Genomic DNA, 12,391 nt, shown 5'->3' with positions numbered 1-12,391 from the left:
CAGAGAAGGCCACGTGACCCCCATCCCGCGGGCTGGGGTGAACACCACGGGGCTGCCGTGTGAGGACCACTATCCTCAGGCCTCATGACGCAAAGAAGCCCAGGTTGCAGAACAGACCCTACGGAGGTGCTTGGTGAACGGCCCGCTGAGTACCAGGCACGGTGGCGTCAACTGCTGGACAGGCGAGGAAAGATGCCTCTACCCAGTTAAACCCCAGCTGGAGAGCCGCCCGAGGCCCCAGCCACGTAGGGCTGAGTCAGGCCATCCCCGCTGTGCTCCCACGGCATGGTGGTGTGCCCAGCTGCCAGGGCGCCATTGAAAGGGATATCAGGAGCCAGCCCCTTCTCTGCTTCCCAGAGGCTTTGCCTAGGAGGAAGGTGGCACTCCCTGGCCCTCCCTATGGGTGTGCATGGAACCCAGAAGTAGGAACTTCCCAGCTGAGCTTTCAGTTGCCAGTGCAAGACCCTGCCCAAGCTCCTTCTCCCGGCACAGTGACCAAGCAAAGTGCCCAGGCGGGGTACTGCTCCAGCCCAGGATGCTGTATGGCCACAGCTCCTGGGCTACCTGCTGGGGACAAGCAGAAAGAGCAAGAAATAAGGGCCAGGGGTAAAATCGATCAGTCCATTGAGAATTAGAACTTAGTGGCTTCCATAAGTCATTGAGATTTTTTTCCTTCATGCGACTGGGGATTGAACCCAGGTCCTCTCACATGCTGAGCATGCTCTCTACCGCTGGCTACACCCCGTCCACGAAGTCCTTGAGATTTGGGGGTGTCTGTTGCAATGCCATGGGGGCACAATCTAGTTGGCACAGTGCTCAGTACTTAGCGTGCTCGGTGCTTCCTGTGTATTTCACTTACACCTGAGTGAGTTCTCAGAGGCACAGACCATTATCATGCCGGTCTGACATTAAGCCAGCCGCGGTGGTGCACCCTGTAATCCCAGTGGCTCAGGATTCCAGTGGCTCAGGAGGCTGGGGCCCAAGGATCGCAAGTTCAAAGCCAGCCTCAGCAACTTGGCAAGGCCCTAAGCAACTTAGGGAGACCCTGTCTCAAAATGAAAAATAAAACAGGCTGGGGAGGTGGCTCAGGGGTTAAGCACACCTGGGTTCTATCCCTGGTATGGGAAGGAAAAAAAAAAAAAAACAGAGAGAGAGACGGAGGTTCAGAGAGGGTTGGCAATAGGACAATGATCCCTGACCCAAGTGGCCCCTCCGTGACCTTCTGCAGCGCGACGAACCAATCTGGACCTGCAGCTGGTAAGACGCTGGGCATCTACCATAGCACCTGTGGCCCCCCTGGATGCGGTGGAACCAGCTCGATCTGAAGGGAACCTGTGTTGCGCATGTCACCGCTGTCAACTGGCTTGTCAGACTGGAAAGCCACCTGTCCTCAGTCTCACACGTTCTACTGGCCACGGCAAGGAGCAGAGAAGCCTCCACAGCGCCGGGAGAAAGGAAACGTGGTGACCACTTGGGACGCTTACAAAGTGGACCGGCCAGGACGGCAGCACAGATCTGTCACTTCACTCTGGTGCCATCCTGTCTCTGGTCCCAGCGAAGTCGCCAACAGGCGCTGGGCTGGGCATGGAGCTCAGCTCCCCTGTCCAGCTGGGCTCAGGCCGGCGAGCCTGCTGCAGCGAGCAGGATCCTGCACCCGAGCGGCTGCGAGCCTCGGCCCGCTCCGCCACCCGCGCTTATTAGATCCTTCCGCATGCGCCTTTCGAGCTCAGAGCCTCCCTGGGAATTAAGTCAGAGCACGGAGAGCTGGAGCCCACCAGACGTTGCGGAAACAGAAAGCACATGGGAGGGGCCCTGGGGCCAGTGGCCTGGCGGGGGCCACCCCAGGATGCCAGAGATGAGACCTCCAGATCACTACCAGCCGATGGCCAAGCTACGGGCACGGAACTATCTTCACAGAAGCCAGTTGGCTGCAGCTACTACATCATGGCTCAGGGGGATAGTCCTGGGGGGCTCTGCAGTGCACAGGGTACCCTTGGAGCTGGGCACTGAGCAGTACTGTCCCCACTGCGGGCCCTGTGTGGTGAGCAGCTCTGGCCATGTTCTGGTGTGCCCCTCCCCCTGCCCAGAAGCAGCTTCTGGCCAGCTGGTCTTGCAGGTGTGGCTTCTTCCCAGTGCCAGGGCTTCAACCGAGTAGGCAAGTGCTCTACCACCGAGCTGTACCCCAGTCCTTTTGATTTTTTTATTCTGCTAAGTTGCTGAGGCTGGCCTTGAACTTGCGATCCTCCTGCCTCAGCCTCTTGAGCGCCTGGGATTACAGGCATGTGCCACTGTGACCAGTTTATGGCATGACATCTTCAGTCCTCCCAGCCTTCCCATGAGGAAACTGCGCTTTAGAGAAGCTTTTAAGCCACTTGCTCCACGTCACCTAGCTAGTAGGAAGTCGAGTCAGGATTCAAAGCCAAATGGACTGCATCAAACTCTACTGGAGGCAGCAATTGCTCACCAGCCCACAGGGAAAGAAAGCAGGTCTTCAGGTCCCCTGTCCCCTGGCCAGTGCCAGGAGCAAACCCCTACCCTTGGGTATGCCAGGCTAGCGCTCTGCCACCTGTGGGAATTGGAGCTTGGTCATTGGCATCATTACCAACTAGTAACAATAATGATAAAGGGCATAGCAGTAGCCCTGGCCATGCGCGCAGCACGGTCCTGAGTGTTTCATAGCCAATTACTCATTTTCACTGCAGCCCATGAGGTGGGAGAAATTATCCCCACTTTACAGATGAGGAACCGAGACCAGAGAGGTGAAATCACTAGTCCACAGCCACCTGGCTAGTGGTGGTGGACGTGCTGCTCCTGGCCAGGCTCTGAACTAGGCACTTCACACGATCATTTTATTAAATCCTCAAGTGCCCCAGAGGTAATGTCACAGCCCATTCACAGAAGAGAAAATGCAGGGTCAGGCGGAAGGGGACAAAGCCCGGGATCACAGAACTAGGAATATCTGAGCTCAAGTCCTGGGCACGCAACCACCAGGTGACCTGGTTCTTAAAAAGCAAGGCCATGTGCCACCCTTGCCCAGGGCACCTGGGGGACCAGGTTGACCTCCAGGGGGAAGCATGGTGCTCCAGCGCCCTCTGCTGGCAGGAGCGAGAAGAACACCAAGAGGGCTGCATTAGCTTCTAGCCTCTGGCCTGGAACCCTTGACTGGGCACCTCCTCAGAGCTTCACCTGACAAGGGGGACGCTGAAATCCACCAGGTATTCATTCCTGAAGGGATCACCTTCCTCTTGGAGGTTCATAAAAGTGTCCCATGACTAGCCAAGTCTGAGCCCCAGAAGGCTTCTTGGAGGCAGTAATCTGCATTAAGTGATGGGCAGCTGACTCTGGAGCTCAATTCTCTGAGGTCAAAATGACCTAGGTTTAATTGACCAGAGCAACTAGCCAGGTCAACCTTCTACAATGCTAAGAAAGGCCTCCGGGCACTGGTCTAGCGTGCATGAGGATTTCACCGCCAGCACCAGCACCATCAAAAAACGAAAGAAAAGCCAAGCAAGTTGTCTGAGCTGAATCTTGAAGGATGAGGACCAGACGGGAAAGAAGAGGCACAGGTGGACAGGTCAATTCGGCAGAGGCGCTGGGATCCCCAGGGCCACCAAATAACAACGACAACAATAACAATACTAATAAAAATAAAGGTACCACCATACCCACCTGGATCCTGGCTAGCCAGACTCAGCTGCCGCCCCAGAAGGAATAAGCAAACAGAGTAAAAAGGAAACAGGGATTTTACACAGTTGGATCAAACTGGGGCAAAGAAGGACTGTTTCTCCGCGATCCTGCGGAAGCGGCTGCGGCTTGCAGACACAGAAGCCAGGAGACATGCACAGAGAAGAGAGGCTTGCTAGCAGAGAACTGGTCCTCCCCCTCAGTCCTCCCCCTTGGGGGCCAGGGGTGGGCATTCCTCAGTTTCCTTCTCAGCCTGAGCACCTTAGGATGCTGGAGAGCAGCTACTTTTCATTTGAAAGGGGCTCTGTTTGAGAAGAGGGAGGGAGGGAGCTGGCTGGGCCGAGCAGGTGTGGGGAGACTAAGCAGAGTGGAGAACAGGCTGGGGCCAGGAGGGATGCACAGCCCGCCACCTGGGAACCTGGGAGAAATGTGGGTGATGGATAAGCGCCCCCACCAAAGCTAACATGGGTCACTGCTGCTGTAAGTGATTGTCCAGAGTCCTGTCTCTCCTGCAGGCTTCAAAAGGCCCATTCCCTGCTGGAAGCTCTAATCCCCTTCCAAACCCAGAGAGCAGCAGAGAGCTGGACAGTTTCAGGTCCGTGTGGCTTTATTTCATGCTTTTCCCTCATGGGTTCCTAATAACAGGTGGACATGTGCTGAGAGGTGTCACTGTGTCGCGCTCTCACACAAGCAGCAGCTGTGTCCTTAGGATGGGGAGACCAGGGCTCCGAAGGGGAAAAGACTTCCTCTAAGGCCCCGCAGCTCGCTGCGGGTTCCAGGACACTTCCTTTCTCCGCCTTTGGTTTCCTTGTCCTTAAAACAATTGGGTAGCCAATTGGGTGGCGCACGCCTGTAACCCCAGTGGCTCTGGAGGCTGAGGCAGGAGGATCTCGAGTTCAAGGCCAGCCTCAGCAAAAGTGAGGTGCTAAGCAAATCAGTGAGACCCTGTCTCTAAATAAAATGCAAAGTAGGGCTGGGGGTGTGGCTCAGTGGTTGAGTGCCCCTGAGTTCAATCCCCAGTCCCCCTCTGCAAAAAAAAAAAAAAAAAAAAAAAGATTTTAAGCTCACCCAAACCACCATGTGCAATGGGGGTGGTCAGGACTGCCAGTGCTCGAGGGAACGTGGAGTGTGACAAAACAGGAAGTGAGTCGGGGAGGGAGACGGGTCTGTGTGTGGTGCGCCTGCGCCTGCATGCACTGGGGATCAAGGAACCCAGAGCCCCTCATATGCTGGGGCTCTGCCACTGAGCCGCGTCCCCAGCCCAGTTGCAACTCTGTTAAAGGCAGACTCCAATAGCAATGCAAGTAATTCTTACATAAGGTGCAAATTGTGTCCCAGGAATGCAACTTCGAAGGTTCCTCCGCACACAGAAGTTCATCTGTGCACAGATGGTAAGTAAGACCGACAGCAGTTAAGAGGACGTTTAACCAGGGCCAGGGTTTTGCCCAGAGAAAACTTGTGTAGAGGAAGGGGAGGAAGAGGAAAGGTGAGGAAGATCTAGTTGATTCAGACATTCGAAGTCACAGCTTCCAGAACCAGCCACGTTAGGGAGCCTTTGTATCAGAATCTGAAGAGGAAGGTGCCTCCAAAGGTCAGTCACGGAGCCAGGTGTGGTGGTCACGCCTGTAACCCCAGCAGCGTGGGAGGCTGAGGCAGGAGGATCGCAAGTTCAAAGCCAGCCTCACCAGCTTAGTGAGACCCTATCCCTATCTCAAAATAAAAAGGGGTGGGGGATGTGGCTCAGTGGTTAAGCATCCCGGGTTCAATCCCTGGAACGAAAAGAGAGAAAAAAGGAGGTGGGGGGCCTGGGAATGCAGTTCAGGGGTAGAGGGCTTGCCTGGCATGCAGGAGGTCCTAGGTTTTAATCCCCAGCATCAGCAATACATGAATAAATACGTACATAAATCTGCCCTGGCCAGGCACCGTGGCACATGCCTGTAATCCCAGCTGCTCGGGAGGCTGGGGCGGGAGGATCTCAAGTTCAAAGTCAGCCTCAGCAAAAGTGAGGCGCTGAGCAACTCAGTGAGACCCTGTCTCTAAATAAAATACAAAACAGAACTGGGCATGTGGCTCAGTGGTCACGTGCCCCTGAGTTCAATCCCCAAAAAAAGTCTGCCCTGAGTGACCACTTATTCCCTAAATCCTTATTCCTTATTCCTTTCCTCCGTGGAGATCTGGGGCCAGTGGATGAGCGCTCGAAGGCATAAGACCCTGGGTTCCATCCCCAGCGCCTTAGAGAAAGAGGAATCTAACTCCTGAACCTCCTTTTAGCACCAGTTCAAAGCAACTTCCACTGTCCAGTTGGCCCCATGGTCACTGTGCTTCAGGAGCTCCAGGCCAGAGGCCCGACTCCAGGTGACCCAACCCACCCCCCAAAACAAGCAGAAAATGTAATGGCGACAAAGCAGGAAAGGAGCCTCCACGGGTATTTGGAAGTCAAGGTGAAGTCCAGTACTCAGCCCTCTGGGAGGGACTGGCAATGGCTCTGGGGTATTTGCGTGTTTCTTTCTGGTCTGGGAACTGGGGTGGAAACTGGGCACTCGAGCACTGAGCGACACCCCAATCCTTTCCACGTTTTATTTTCAGACAGGGTCTGACTGGCCTTGAACTTGCGATCCTCCTGCCTCGGCTTCCTGAGTCACAGTGACTCCAGGTGTGCGCGTGGAGTCGCTGGACTTTCAGGTTTTATAGAAAAGGGACGGAGGGCCAGGGCTGAGGACTGGCAGGGCTGGAAGCTTTGCACAGCTGCCAGAGCAGGTGACCTTGGTCAGCCAGTGGTCTGGTCCCGCATTAGCCCGGGATTGGTCAGGGGAGGCCTCATCACCCTGAGAAAGCTGCTGTTGCCTGAGGGGGAAATTATTCGTTTAGTCTCTCTTCCTTCCTTCCTTCTTTCTTTTCTTCCTTCTTTCTTTTCTTCCTTTCCTTTCTTCCCTCCTTTTTTCTTTCTTTCTCTCTCTTTCTCTCCCCTCCCTCTCTCCCTCCCTCCCTTCCTTCCTGTCTTTCCTTGGTTGTTTTTCTGTTATTTTGCCCAGCTCTGGGAATAGGACCTCCCACACTCTAGGAGGTGGGCTGTCACTGAGTGACCTCCCAGAGGGCCTGCCACCTTTTCTTTAAACTTTGTGACAAGGTCTCCCTAAGTTGTCCAGCTGGTCTTCAAACTCGAGATCCTCCTGCCTCGGCCTCCCTAGTGGCTGGGGTTACGGGCTGGGCCACCGCTCCCGGTTGCCAGGGGAGCTGTTTAGACTTATCCCAAGATGTTTATCCATGGGAACTCCCATTCCTAGTGTTGCCCAAAGCTTGGTCCTTGTCCCTGACGCCAATCCAGTAACAAAGACACGGCTTTGAGAAAAAGGAAAAAGAAGGTTTATTGCTTTGCTAGCAGAGGAGGAGCACGGGGCCTCCTGTCCCAGAGGCTGCGGTTCTGCCACCAGCAGGAACGGGGCTGTTGAGGGCGACTCGAGGCTGCGTCCCACGTGTTCTCTGTTGCGCTGCAATCCACCTGTCAGCCTGGGAGACGGGCATTTCTGAGATCTGGTGCCCCCCAGAGGCTGGGTACCTGGTTCCTGGTGGGCGTGTGCTCAAGACAGATAACTGCCCAGGAGCGGGAGAAAGGTGACCCTGTCCCCTGAGATTAGGGAGGGGTGAGGTCAGGGAGGCACAGGGAGAGGAGGAGAAAGAAGCACGTCCATGCTAACAAGTCGCAGCGGCCGAGCAGCCAGGGCTGTGTTCCAGGCATCAAGTGGAGCCGTGTGACGCTGGGGTCCCAGGTGACTCAGCAAAGGAGACACGAAAGGGTTTCAACCCCGCTTTGGGCCCCGCTGGAGATTTACAGGCCAGATGGAAAGTCGCAGGCTGTAGGTACGGCTGCACCACCTGCGCGTCTGGGGGTGGCAGGCCTTCCCTGTACCCGGCGCCACCTAGTCACGTAGATCAGATTGGAAGTGTCAGGTAGGAGCTCAGGGTCGCCAAGGTGGCAGAGCCAGGACACAAGAAAAGTGCCACTGGAGGACAAGACAGGGAGGTGAGTCACGGAGTCCCCGTTACCATGACAACTCCCGCCACTGAGGTCTCGGGGCCCATGATAACTCCCGCGTACTCTAAAATGACCAATGGGGACAACAGGACAGCGTGCTAATCGGGCATCATAAGGTGACCAGCCAGGAGCAGAGGGGCAAGGTCCTCCTGCAGGTCCGAGCGGGGCCGAGAACGCCTCACAGCCCAGCATGGAAGACCCCGATTCCAGGCCGCGGGGCCGGGGCCTCTCTCGCGGTAACAGAAGGGGTTTGCTTGTCCAGACGCCAGGATGCTCCCCTGTCCTCCCGGCGACTCGGGAGGCCGAGGCAGGAAGATGGCAGGCTCAGGCCAGCCTCAGCCATTCAGTGAGGCCCTGTCTCAAAATAAGAAATGAAAAGGGCCAGGAGGGGAAGGGGGCCCGGGATGGAGGGGTTGCCCGGCGTGTGAGGCCTTGAGCTGCACTCCCAGCCTCTCAAAAAGAAAAGCTAAAGGGCCGGGGACGTAGCTCAGGGGCAGAGCGCCCCTGGGTTCCACCCCCAGTACTGTAAAAAAGAGAGAGAGGGAGAGAGAGAGAGAGAGAGAGAGAGAGAGAGAGAGAGAGAGAGAGAGAGAGAGAGAGAGAGAGAGAGGGAGAGAGAGAGAGGAAGAAAGGTATCGCCAATCTGGGAAATTCAGATCTCTCCAAAGACCAAATAAATGGCGTGGTTTCCGCGTGGTGATGTGACGTGACTCCGTTCTGGTGTCCAGCCGGTCCGCTGGGGCTCTGTGCAGGACCTAGTCCAAAACAGTGGACTGTGATCTTTATGTAATAGCCGCGAAGCCCCGTTGAGAGCCACCCCGTGTGCACCCAGGCAGACATTCTTCAATCTCCAGACGTCCTTAAGGAGACGTCAAGCTTCCTAAGGACACTGGAACCAGTTCAAAGCAGACGGCCATTCAGTGACCTCCCAGGCTCCCCTCCCATACCTGATTCTGTCCTTTCTAGAAACAGGCACCCGGCTGGGGGCCCTCAATGGGGCGGGCGAAGCGCCATTACCCGGCATGAATTGGCCTCTGCACCTCCCGCTCCTGGACCGTCCCCACATTTGGTTTTGTCTTTCCAGAAAGTTCAAGGTCATGAGCCTTTGAGGAAACTTTGCAGCAATCAAGCCCAGCATCTTTATCTGGAGTAAAAAATAGAGACTTTGCCTTGACTGGGAAGACCCATGGCCGGCACCTTCCCGTCCCCGGCCATTTCCAGTCTCGAAACTCTGGGTGTCAGGCAGCCACCTGAGCTGGCCAGGACCCAATCCCAAGGTCACCCTTCTTTGCTTTCCCTACGTAGAATTAGATCTTTCTTCAGACATCGCTGGCCAGCGGTCACCTCCCTCTGCACCCGAGGGAGCCTGGTCGTTCCCTCCCCGGGCTCCTCCCCTTCCCCACGGGGGGTCACGACGTGGAAAACAGAAGCTGAGGCTCCTGGAGACGTGCAGCTCTGTGGCCACTGTCTGCGGGACTGCTGGGGTCCTCGCTTGTCATCTGGTTCTGGCCACCTCCTGCCGCAGAGGCCCAGCATCCCAGTTCACAGACGGAAACAATTTTTTCCAGTAACTTGATGGTTCTCAACAGGGGAGGGGGGATGAGTTTGCCCCCGGGACCATCTGTCAAGGTCAGGAGATTTTTTTGGCTGTCTCAGCTGGGAGAAAGGGGTGCTGCCTCCGTCTGGTACGGAGAGGCCGTGGTGCTGAGGAGCACCAGCAATGTCCAGGGCAGTGGCCACCAGGAACAAGGGGGTCCTCAGGTCATGGCAGCCGAGAAGCCCTGGGTGAGCCCAAGAGCATCAGCAAAAGCTGTTTGCAGGAAGGAGCGAGGCGGGAGGAAGACTCGACCAAGCCAGCGTAGCCACACAGAAGGCCCGCGGGCCTGGTCCTCAGTGAGGCGAGACTCTGGTCCTCGCCCAGACGCTGGCCTTAAGGCTGCAGCTCCTCTTCCTAGTGGCCGTGGCTGTGTGGTCTCAAAGGCACAAAGCCAAGTCTGACACGGGATGGGGGGCAGAGCCAGGGGCCCGCCCTTTCTGAATCTTCGCTGGCCGTCCCAGGTTCTGGCCTAGACCTGGTGCAGTTGGCATTCCTGGCCAAGCCCCAGGGTCCTGCCCCAGGGGGAGGTAACTCCAGGAGGAGACTGTCACAGACACCCACAGCCTCCTACGGCGGCTCCTTGGGAGGGATGCAAAGCAGCAGAGACCCAGGCCCTGGCTTCCCAGAGCCCGTGTTGACTGAGATGGTGCGGAGGACAGATGGAGGCCCAGGGGTGGTCCAGGCAGGAAACCCCGGCAGGCTTCTTGGGGGAGGCGGTGCAAATGGGGGCCCAGAGGGCAGAGAGCACCGGACCAAGAGTCAGAACTCCTGAGCCCAAAGCCCTCACCAGCCCTGTGGCTGTGCGATGTCCTCTCACTGTTTGGTGACCTCATGAACTTGCCACATTGGTCCAATGGCTAGGAGCCTTTGGTTGGATTTTGTTTGGAAGATCTATCTAGTGGTGACAGCGGTGCGTTAAAGTCGCCCAGAATTGTTGTGTTGTGGTCTATGTGATTCCTGGAATTGAGAAGGATTTGTTTGATGTACAGGAATGCACCATTGTTTGGGGCATAGATATTTACTATCATTATGTCTTCCTGATTTATGGTTCCCTTAAGCAGTATGAAATGTCCTTCTTTATCCCTTCTGACTAACTTTGGCTTGAAGTCCACTTTATCTGATAGAAGGATGGAAACCCCCGCTTTTTTACTGGGTCCATGTGCGTGGTAGGTTTTTTTTCATCCTTTCACCTTTAGTCTGTGGATGTGTTTTTCTATGAGATGAGTCTCTTGCAGGCAGCATATTGTTGGGTCTTTCTTTTTAATCCATTCTGCCAGTCTGTGTCTTTGATTGATGAGTTTAGGCCACTAACGTTCAGGGTTATTATTGAGAAATGATTTGTATTCCCAGTCATTTGGCTTATTTTTGGTTTTTAAGTTGGCTTGGTTTCTCCTTTGAGTGGTTTTTCTCTAAGGTAGTTCCTCCCTTTGCTGACCTACATTGTTGTTTTTCATTTCCTCCTCATGGAATATTTTGTTGAGAACATTCTGTAGTGCAGGCTTTCTATTTGTAAATTCTTTTAACTTTTGTTTATCATGGAAGGATTTTATTTCATCTTCAAATCTGAAGGTTAGTTTTGCTGGGTATAGGATTCTTGGTTGGCAACCATGTTCTTTCAGAGCTTGAAATACATTGTCCCAGGCCCTTCTAGCTTTTAGAGTCTGGGTTGAGAAGTCTGCTGCTATCCATATTGGTCTCCCCCTATATGTAATCTGATGCTTTTCTCTCACGGCCTTCAAAATCCTATCTTTATTTTGAATGTTAGGCATTTTCATTATAATGTGCCTTGGTGTGGATCTGTTGTGATTTTGTGCATTTGGTGTTCTGTAAGCCTCTTGTATTTGATTTTCCATTTCATTCTTCAGGTTTGGGAAATTTTCTGATATTATTTCATTGAATAGGTTGTTCATTCCTTTGGTTTGTATCTCTGTACCTCCCTTGAATGGCTCCGCCTTCAAGACCCCGGAGCACCCCCTCACCTCCCTGCTGGTGTCCTGGCCAACTTCGCTCAATCCCAATAATTCTTAAATTTGGTCTTTTCATGATGTCCCATAGTTCTTGGAGATTCTGTTCATGATTTCTTACCATCTTCTCTGTTTGGGCGACTTTATTTTCAAGATTAAATATTTTGTCTTCATTGTCTGAGGTTCTGTCTTCCAAGTGGTCTAGTCTGTTGGTGATGCTTTCCATTGAGTTTTTTATTTGGTTTATTATCTCCTTCATTTCAAGGATTTCCATTTGGTTTTTTTTGAGAATCTCTATCTCTTTGTTGAAATGATCTTTTGCTTCCTGCAGGTGCTCTTTCAGCTTATTGGTATTATCATTCATTGCCTGCATTTGCTCTCTTATCTCATCCTTTGCTTCGCGAATCATCTTAATCATGTATAATCTGAAGTCCTTTTCTGACATTTCTTCTAACATACTGTCATTGGGTTCTATTACTATAGAATCTAGATTTGTTTGGATCATTTTCTTCCCTTGTTTTTTCATGTTGTTCATGTATCTTCCCCTCTAGAAGTGCAGATCTGGGGTATTGCAGATTTCCCCCTATAGGCTTATAGTGGCCCTATAGGTTTCCAAAACCCTTTCTTTAAGGGGAGATCAATATTGGCAGTACCCAAATCAGACACTATGCAATCCTAGACCAAATAGCCCCAATGGGGACAATAACATCATGTAAATAAGGGAGAAAGAGACTCTGAGGGAACAGGTAAACAGAAGGAAAAGAAAACAAGAAATGTAAAGAAATAAAAACTTAAATATTTTTTTTAAAGGAGAAAAAAGAAAATCTACTGTATAACAGTCATATAGTAATGAAACCTCCCAGAGTTCAGTAGCCTGATACATGAGAGGTACCTGACAATGAGCTTCAAGCCTCCAGCAGGCGTCGCAGGATGGGATTTGCCCCACCTAAAGATGGGAGCTCCGGCTTCCAGGATTATCCAAGATGGCTGCTCTGGCTTTCAAATGTGTTGGCAAATGGGGAGCTGCAGCTCAGGGGTGGACGTGGTCAGCTGGAGGTCCTGGAGACAGGATGCAGTTGGTCCGGCAGGGGTCCTGGAGGTCTGGTGTGTTTG

This window comes from Sciurus vulgaris (genome assembly GCF_902686455.1).
Source record: "Sciurus vulgaris genome assembly, chromosome: 1".
Classification (NCBI taxonomy): Eukaryota; Metazoa; Chordata; class Mammalia; order Rodentia; family Sciuridae; genus Sciurus; species Sciurus vulgaris.
This window is presented reverse-complemented; position numbering follows the sequence as displayed.